This window comes from Mustela lutreola, chromosome 5, assembly GCF_030435805.1.
Source record: "Mustela lutreola isolate mMusLut2 chromosome 5, mMusLut2.pri, whole genome shotgun sequence".
NCBI lineage: Eukaryota > Metazoa > Chordata > Mammalia > Carnivora > Mustelidae > Mustela > Mustela lutreola.
Window position 1 is genome coordinate 153,056,488 of NC_081294.1, and position 7,411 is coordinate 153,063,898.

The 7,411-nt window shown below is 48.6% G+C and overlaps 3 non-coding genes across 3 annotated transcripts; all 3 read left to right on the plus strand.

Moving 5' to 3' along the window:
• Position 1: 1 nt before the first annotated feature.
• On the plus strand, positions 2 to 74 carry TRNAT-UGU (transfer RNA threonine (anticodon UGU)). The gene has a single exon. It is a non-coding gene; the product is annotated as a tRNA-Thr (tRNA).
• A 2,449-nt stretch (positions 75 to 2,523) lies between these two features.
• Positions 2,524 to 2,595, plus strand: TRNAP-UGG (transfer RNA proline (anticodon UGG)). Its single transcript has one exon. It is a non-coding gene; the product is annotated as a tRNA-Pro (tRNA).
• Positions 2,596 to 2,891: 296 nt separating this feature from the next.
• Positions 2,892 to 2,964, plus strand: TRNAV-AAC (transfer RNA valine (anticodon AAC)). The gene has a single exon. It is a non-coding gene; the product is annotated as a tRNA-Val (tRNA).
• The last annotated feature ends 4,447 nt before the right edge of the window (positions 2,965 to 7,411 follow it).

Here is a 7,411-nt window from a genome sequence, read left to right on the forward strand (position 1 = left end):
TGGCTCCATAGCTCAGGGGTTAGAGCACTGGTCTTGTAAACCAGGGGTCGCGAGTTCAAATCTCGCTGGGGCCTTTACACCGCTTTTTTTTCACTCCTTTGGAAGAGTTGTGAACCAACACGAATTTCCGTCCTCCTGGGAGCCAGGCCCTAGGTGGAACTGACTAGTCTTGGCTCCTCGGATGCGGGGTGACGAGAAGTGGCCGCATTTCCCGAGAAGCCAGACCCCCTGCACCCGTGGCGTTGCGGCCACAGGCTCCGCGGGCTCCGCGCAACCTCTCCGAAGCGGTCCCTCGCGCGTTTCGCTCGCTCTCGGGAAGTCCGCGGTGGATCCTTCCGTTCTCCTCTCACCCTACTCAGCCCAGGGCAGAGTCCTCGTCTCCTCTATCTTGGTTTAGTGGAGACGAGCTGTCTACGCCCACCTTCCCACAACACACCCTGGGAACCTGTTTCAGTCGGGAGGGGGGCTAGGTTTAAGCCCTCGCTTGGCTTGCCCGTGGGTCCCCACAATCTAGGCTCTGTAGTGAGGTAGTCGCTCCCGAGGCCAGGTCGCTCCCGAGGTGCCCTGCTCCTGAGGGTGGGCTCATTGGGGTGGATGAATCCTGGGAGTCCGGTACGCGCAGGTGCCGGCAGGTGCAGGTGCGCTCCCGGCCCATGCCGGGCGCATCTGTCCGGACCTTGATGCAGTCTTGGCTCTTTGGATGCGAGCGGGCTGATGGCAAGGCCTGCGCGCCCATTCAACAGTCCACTCATCCCTTCTCCCGCGTCTCCCCAGGGTTCCGCGAGTGGTTTTCTCCACTTTGGGGCACCGGGTCGGGTTGTTTCCGAAACCCACACGGCGCTGGAGTGCGGCTTGGAGTTACCGCGGTGACCTTTTTGAAGGTCCCATTTGACCGGACAGAGGGCTCCTGCGGGCTGGGATGGCGCGGCGGGTCAGGGTCGCCGCCTGGTCGTGTGCAGGCAAAGGCCGTGACAGGCGGGTCCCCAGCACTCCCGCGAGCCTGGCTCCCTGCCTATGTGGCAGCGCCCCCAATGCTCTCTGGGGATATAATTGCATTTCGTACGCTTGACTTCCTTGAACAACATAAATGAATGAAAGTCAGTTTAGTATATATTAATTCTGCGTTTAAAAGGAAACCGAAATGGTTTTTAAAAATGGTTAAAAAAAAACAAAAGCAAATGTCGCACTGAAAAACTTTAGGGCAGGTGTTCCCAGTTTAGGACGTCTGCTCGCACTTTTCTGATATAATCCCATAGAGAAGGGAAGCCAATGCTTGCAACTCGGAGGCGGTCGTGACCAAGAGCGCGAGGACACACGGTGGCCCAGGACAGAGCCCATCCAACACTTTGCGCGCACGAAAGGAGGCGAGGACGGTGCCAGTTAAGGAAGAGGCCTGTTAGCATCTTGTGCTCCGAGGAAGAGGCCGAGGGGAGCATCCAATGGAGCGGTCAACGCAGAGGCTGGCAAGATCCTGGAGTGGCAGTGGGGACAGGAGCACTGTGTTTCCTGGAAGAGGGTTAGCCCCATTCATCTCCCACTCTGTTTTGCAACAATCTTCGTAGGGAATTTTTCTGGGAATTTTTTGGCCAGCTCTGAGTGGAGTTTCGTGAATTTTACATAAGGGAACCAAAATCAGTTTTTTTAAAAAATGGGTTTGTTTTTTGTTTTTTAATTTGTTTATTATTTATTATTATTATTATTATTTTACTTCCGAATAGCCCAGTGCAGTTAAAGCCTTTTGGGGAAAGCAGGTCCAAGACGAAGGAGGAGAGCGCTCTCACAGCCTTGGACTCTGGTTCGCCGCGAGCGAGGGCTACTCCCGTGCAACCGCTTCCACGCCGAGAGGCGGGGCGGCGCCCAGCCTGCGCGGCGAGTGCGCGCGCGCTCTGGTGCAAGCCTCCCGAGCTGGGCACCCAGGCACCGCCGCCGGTTATCTGGTTTCTGCCCTACACTTCTCTACATTTGCAAATAGCTTTGCAAAGCGTTACGTTGCTTTTCACATTTGCATTAAAACAAACAAACAAACAGACAAACAAACACGAACGCCCTCGTCCTTTTACCAGGCGCCCCACCTGAAGGGACCACTCGGGCTTCATTTCGCCTGTCGCGGCGCAAGACCCCGTCTGTCCCGCCTCCCCTCCAAACCCCGCTCCTTTTCCTCTCCCGGAGCACTCCGGCTGGTCCCCGACTCGGCGCCCAGGCCCGCGGCCTCCAGACTTGGGCCTCGCTTGGGCTCCCTTGGGCGGGGGGCTCTCGGTCCCCAAAGCGGAGGAGTGCCCCTGCCTGCTGTCCTAGGCGCGCTCGCCGGGAGGCTCTCCCAGCGCACGGAGAGGGTTCGAGGGATCTGGGTACTTTCGCGGGGCGAGCTGCCCGCAGGTGATGTTAACGGCGCATGCGGGGGCTGCGACCCCGAGGTCTAGGAGATAATTCCAAAACGTTAAAAATAAAAGTTGCCATTGGTGACCAAAACCTAGTCCAATTAGATCCAGATTATGGACTGAACCAAAGACTTGGGAGCGGGATGGCTCGTTGGTCTAGGGGTATGATTCTCGCTTTGGGTGCGAGAGGTCCCGGGTTCAAATCCCGGACGAGCCCGCTTTTTCATTTTACGTGGTTTTAAACTCCATTTCTTCTCGGGCGGACGGTTGGGGTCTTAGGCAGGCAGATGGCGGACCCGAAAGTTCCGAGGGGCTGGGGGGTCGGGCAGAAGGGCAGGTGGAAGAGCGAGTGCGTCGCTCCGGAACCGACGGTTGCTCGCACAGCGGCTCGCGGTTGTTTTCCGCCGATTGGGGAAGCGGTGCCTTCTCTCTTCAGCCACAGAACACTGTGGTCGCCACCACGGAAGGCTTTCGCGACGATTAAGGATATTACAGAGAAAGCACTGCCAATAGGTTTCCGTAGTGTAGTGGTTATCACATTCGCCTAACACGCGAAAGGTCCCCGGTTCGAAACCGGGCGGAAACAATTCGTACGATTTTTTTTTTTTTTTTTTCTTCCTGCTGGTTAAAATCTGGGGAGACCACGAGCCAAACTCGGCCCCGGCTTAGAACATCCACCGTCAACTACTATTCGGGATTTATTACCCTGGGGTGTATTTGGAGACTGTACCGGACAAACCTGGCTTCGGTTCAGGACGTCCACCATCCTCTCCCCCTAGTTGGAGACGTCGGCGCCTTTTGTGCGCTCCTTCAGGATGGAGGCAAGGGTGCCCGCCCCGCGCGCCTGTAACCACCTGCCCCAGCCCAACCTGCTGTCCGGAACACGCGCGCACAGAAGGCGCAGAGCGCGGCGTCTGGCCGCCCGCTGGGTGGGTGACACTGAAAGCGGACAGTGCCCGATTCCGCTTCGTCCCAGTCTGCGATCGATAGCAGACCCGGCTGGCAGCGGTGGAATTCGAACACACGTCCCCGAAGAGACTGGAGTTTTAATCCAGCGCTTTAGACTGCTCCGCCACACTACCCCGCCGGAGTCGGGCTTGGGGTGTCACCTTTCCCTGCTGATAACTTTGCAAGGGTCTTCAGGGAAAGAAAGCGCTGGGAAGAATTTAGGGTTAGGGCAGACCCCATCCCGACCGCGGGGGTTAATCTGACCAGAACCCCCGGGCTCCACCCGCGCGCAGAGGAGAGGGACTCGCGGAGAGCACGCCCTCGGCCCTGGTTTGGGGAAGGGCTCTAACGCCCACCGTTCACTTTGGAGAATGGGTGGGAACCCCGCGGAAGGGAAGCCTGTATCACCTGCAGAGTTTTTTGTTTTTTTGTTTTGTTTTCCCAAATTGATCCGTGAGTGTGCATTATTTTTAGAAATTAAATAAAGGAGAGGGGAACCCTGCATGCACCTCCTTAATTTTTTTTTTTTTAACCCATAACCTTTTTTTTTTTCTGGCAATAGAACCAGCGCTTTTAGAAGTGGCCATGATCTCAGAGGTCACAGTTCTGCTGCCTGAGGTATCCACCCTTTTAAACAGGTGTTCCAGCTGGAGATATCGAACCTTCACGCTGGATGGATACCCTACGAGGAATCCTCCCTACCCTCCCCGTTATAAAGATCCATTAAAAAAGAAAAGAAGAAAAAGAAAGGAAAGAAAAGAAAAGAAAAGAAAAGAAAAGAAAAGAAAAGAAACAGCACATTCAGGGAAAAAAACATAGAAAAATATTAACCGGAAAACCCACAACTTAGAACTATCAGTATTTGGTGAATTAACCTCCAGTTTCTTATTCCGTTAATTACCCCCTGCACCATGTCTATCTGCTGTAGAAACAGATTTGAAACATGCTTTTTAGACTTAGATTATGTCGCTAAATCTTCCCAAACCTCATTTGAAAAGCTGGGTCTAAATTCTTGCTGATGAGAGAAGCTTGAATTCTGTCCCTAGGGTTTTGACTTTTAATGAGAGATTGAGGAGGGGTGGGTAGCCAGTGCTGGAGTGGAGTACACTATGGTTACTGTACCATCCTAGTAGATTTATTTTTCTCTTGCTTAGTTTCTTAATGTAAAGATTGTCATGAGATTCTTAGAACTGTATGCAGCTGTGTGTTTTCAAGCCAAAGTGTGCATCTTTCGGGCTTATGGGCATTCAGAGGCGGTCTCAGCTGAGTATCTCCTGTTTTAATAACAGGACCTTCTACTCAGTGAGAACCATCTCTGTCCCACACTGAGATTCTCAGCGCAGATTAGAAAATGTGTCGTCGCAACCACAAGGAACTGTGAATTGACCACAGCCTCTGCCATTAGCAGGGCTCTCATGGTCTACACATTTCCCCAAGTTAGAGTATCAAGTTCTTATAAGAGAGTGCCAACCAGTTCGGAATCTGAGATCTTCAAAACAAAAAGCAACCCTCCCCCTGGCCAACATTTTGAAATATAGATTTCACATAGAATTGCAAAGAAATGCAGGGAGATCTCATGCCCTCTTCACCTGCCCTTCCCAAAGCTGACATCTTGCATTACTACAGTATGGTCACAAAACTGGACATTGGCTTTGGTACAGGTCACAGGGTTTATTCAGATTTCTCTATATAGTAGTTTTATCACATGTGTAGCTTCCTCTGACTGTCACCACAATCAAAATACGGAACAGTTCCATCACTAAAAGGCTCCTTTGGGCTACCCATTTCATAACCACACACAACCCCTTCTAATCTCCCTTGCTCCCCATCCCTAGCATCTGGTAAGCACTAATCTATTCTCCATCTCTGTAATTTTGTTATGCCAAGAATTCCATGTGAATGGAATGAATAGTAGTCTCTAGAGATTGGTTTCTTTACTCAGCGTCATTCCTTTGGGATTCATTCCAGGTGTCAACAGTTCATTTCTTTTTACTGTTCAGTAATGCTCCCTGGTATAGATGTACCAAACCTTGTATAACCATTCAATTGTTTCCCTTTATTCCTAGTTAGTCAGGGGTTTTTTATCATGAAAGGGTATTGAGTTTTGTCAAACAACTTTTCTGCATCAATTGAGGTACTCATGTGGGTTTTTTTTAATCCCTTTATTCTGTTAATATTGAAGACTTTTTCAATGTTGAGTTTTGATATTTCTTTATATACTTCAGCTGCAAGTCCTTTCTCATATTTAGGTGGTTTGCAAATATTTTATCGCCAATTAATTTTTGACAAAGATGTAAAAGCAATTCAGATCCATAGGCAAGAGAATATATGTCCCTAAGCAAAAGGATGGATTTCAACCCAAACCTCCCAGTTTACACAAAAATTAATTCAAAAGAAAGGATGAATACCCAACTTTTGTAGCAACATGGACGGGAGTGGAAGAGATTATGCTGAGTGAAATAAGTCAAGCAGAGAGAGTCAATTATCATATGGTTTCACTTATTTGTGGAGCATAACAAATATCATGGAGGACAAGGGGTGTTAGAGAGGAAAAGGGAGTTGGGGTAAATTGGAAGGAACAGTGAATCATGAGAGACTATGGACTCTGAAAAACAATCTGAGGGGTTTGAAGTGGCGGGGGTGTGGGAGGTTGGGGTACCAGGTGGTGGGTATTATAGAGGGCATGGATTGCATGGAGCACTGGGTGTGGTGAGAAAATAATGAATACTGTTTTTCTGAAAATAAATAAATTTAAAAAAAATTAAAAATTAAAAAATTAATTCAAAAGAGATCACAGTCTTAAATGTAAAATGTAAAACTATAAATTTTTTAGAATAAAAATAGAAATCTTCAGGACTTAGAGCTAGGTGAAGAGTTCATAAATTTGATACCGAAGAGGAAAAATGTATAATTTGGACCTCATATAAATTAAAAACCTTCCCTCTGTGAAAAACTGTGTTAAGAGGATAAAAAGGTTTTAAAGTAAAAACAAAAGGCCTACATAATCATGGGTCGTTTTGCAAAAACAGCAATCTTCAACCTGTCCAGATTTCTTCCAGAACCACCTCTCTATTTATGAGTCAGAAGTTAGAATCTACTAAATACCTCAAAATGCCTCTATCCTCCCGACTAATTTCCACCTTCCACGCTCATGGTTTTTAAAAAGACTATTTATTTTAGAGAGAGAGAGAATGAGTACACGCAGAGGGGGAAGGGCAACGGGAGAGGAAGAGAGAGAATCTCACGCAGACTACTTGCTGAGTTGAGATCACAACCTGAGCCTGAATCAAGAGTCCAACATGTAGCCGACTAAGCCACCCAGGTGCCCCGCACACTTGTGTTTATATAAGGTCAAGACAAAGGTTGTGTGTGCCAAATCTTAGAATTACTGCAAGTATATCCCGCACGATGAAAGAGCAATTCCACAGACATGAGTGCAGAGATAACGAGAATTATGTGCAAAAATGTTCCCGGCAGTTTTGCTTATAACTCAGACCTGGAGAAAGTCCAAAGATCCACCATATTTACACTGAATCAATAAAATCTTACAGAGTTGTATGTGGAATAATTACAACAACAATAACAAAGTAGTCTGAATGTTTGTGTCCCCCCACAAACATTGCAATCCTAGCGCCCAGCTCCCTGGTCCCTTCTGCCATATAAAGACACAGTGAGGAGGCGACAGTCTGCAGCTTGAAAGAGAGCCCTCATCAGAACTCCATCATATTGATCTCGAACTTCCAGCCTCCAGAACCGTGAGAAATAAATTTCTGTAGTTTATAAGCCTCTCAGTCTGTGGAATTTTGTTACAGCAGCTCAAGCACACTCAAACTAGCTTACTGTTAGAAACAACAACATGGGAGGTTCCTGGGTGGCTTGGTTGGTTAAGTGTCTCCCTTCCTGTCAGGTCATGGGATCGAGCCCAACATCAGGCTCCCTGCTCATCAGGGAGCCTGCTTCTGCCGCTCCCCCCCTTCATGCTCTCTCTCTCTCTCTTTCTTAAGATCTTTGTACATATAAAACTATTTATATAACAAAGATATCTTTGCACAACAGTTTTATTTTTCTAAAAAAAATATGAATTC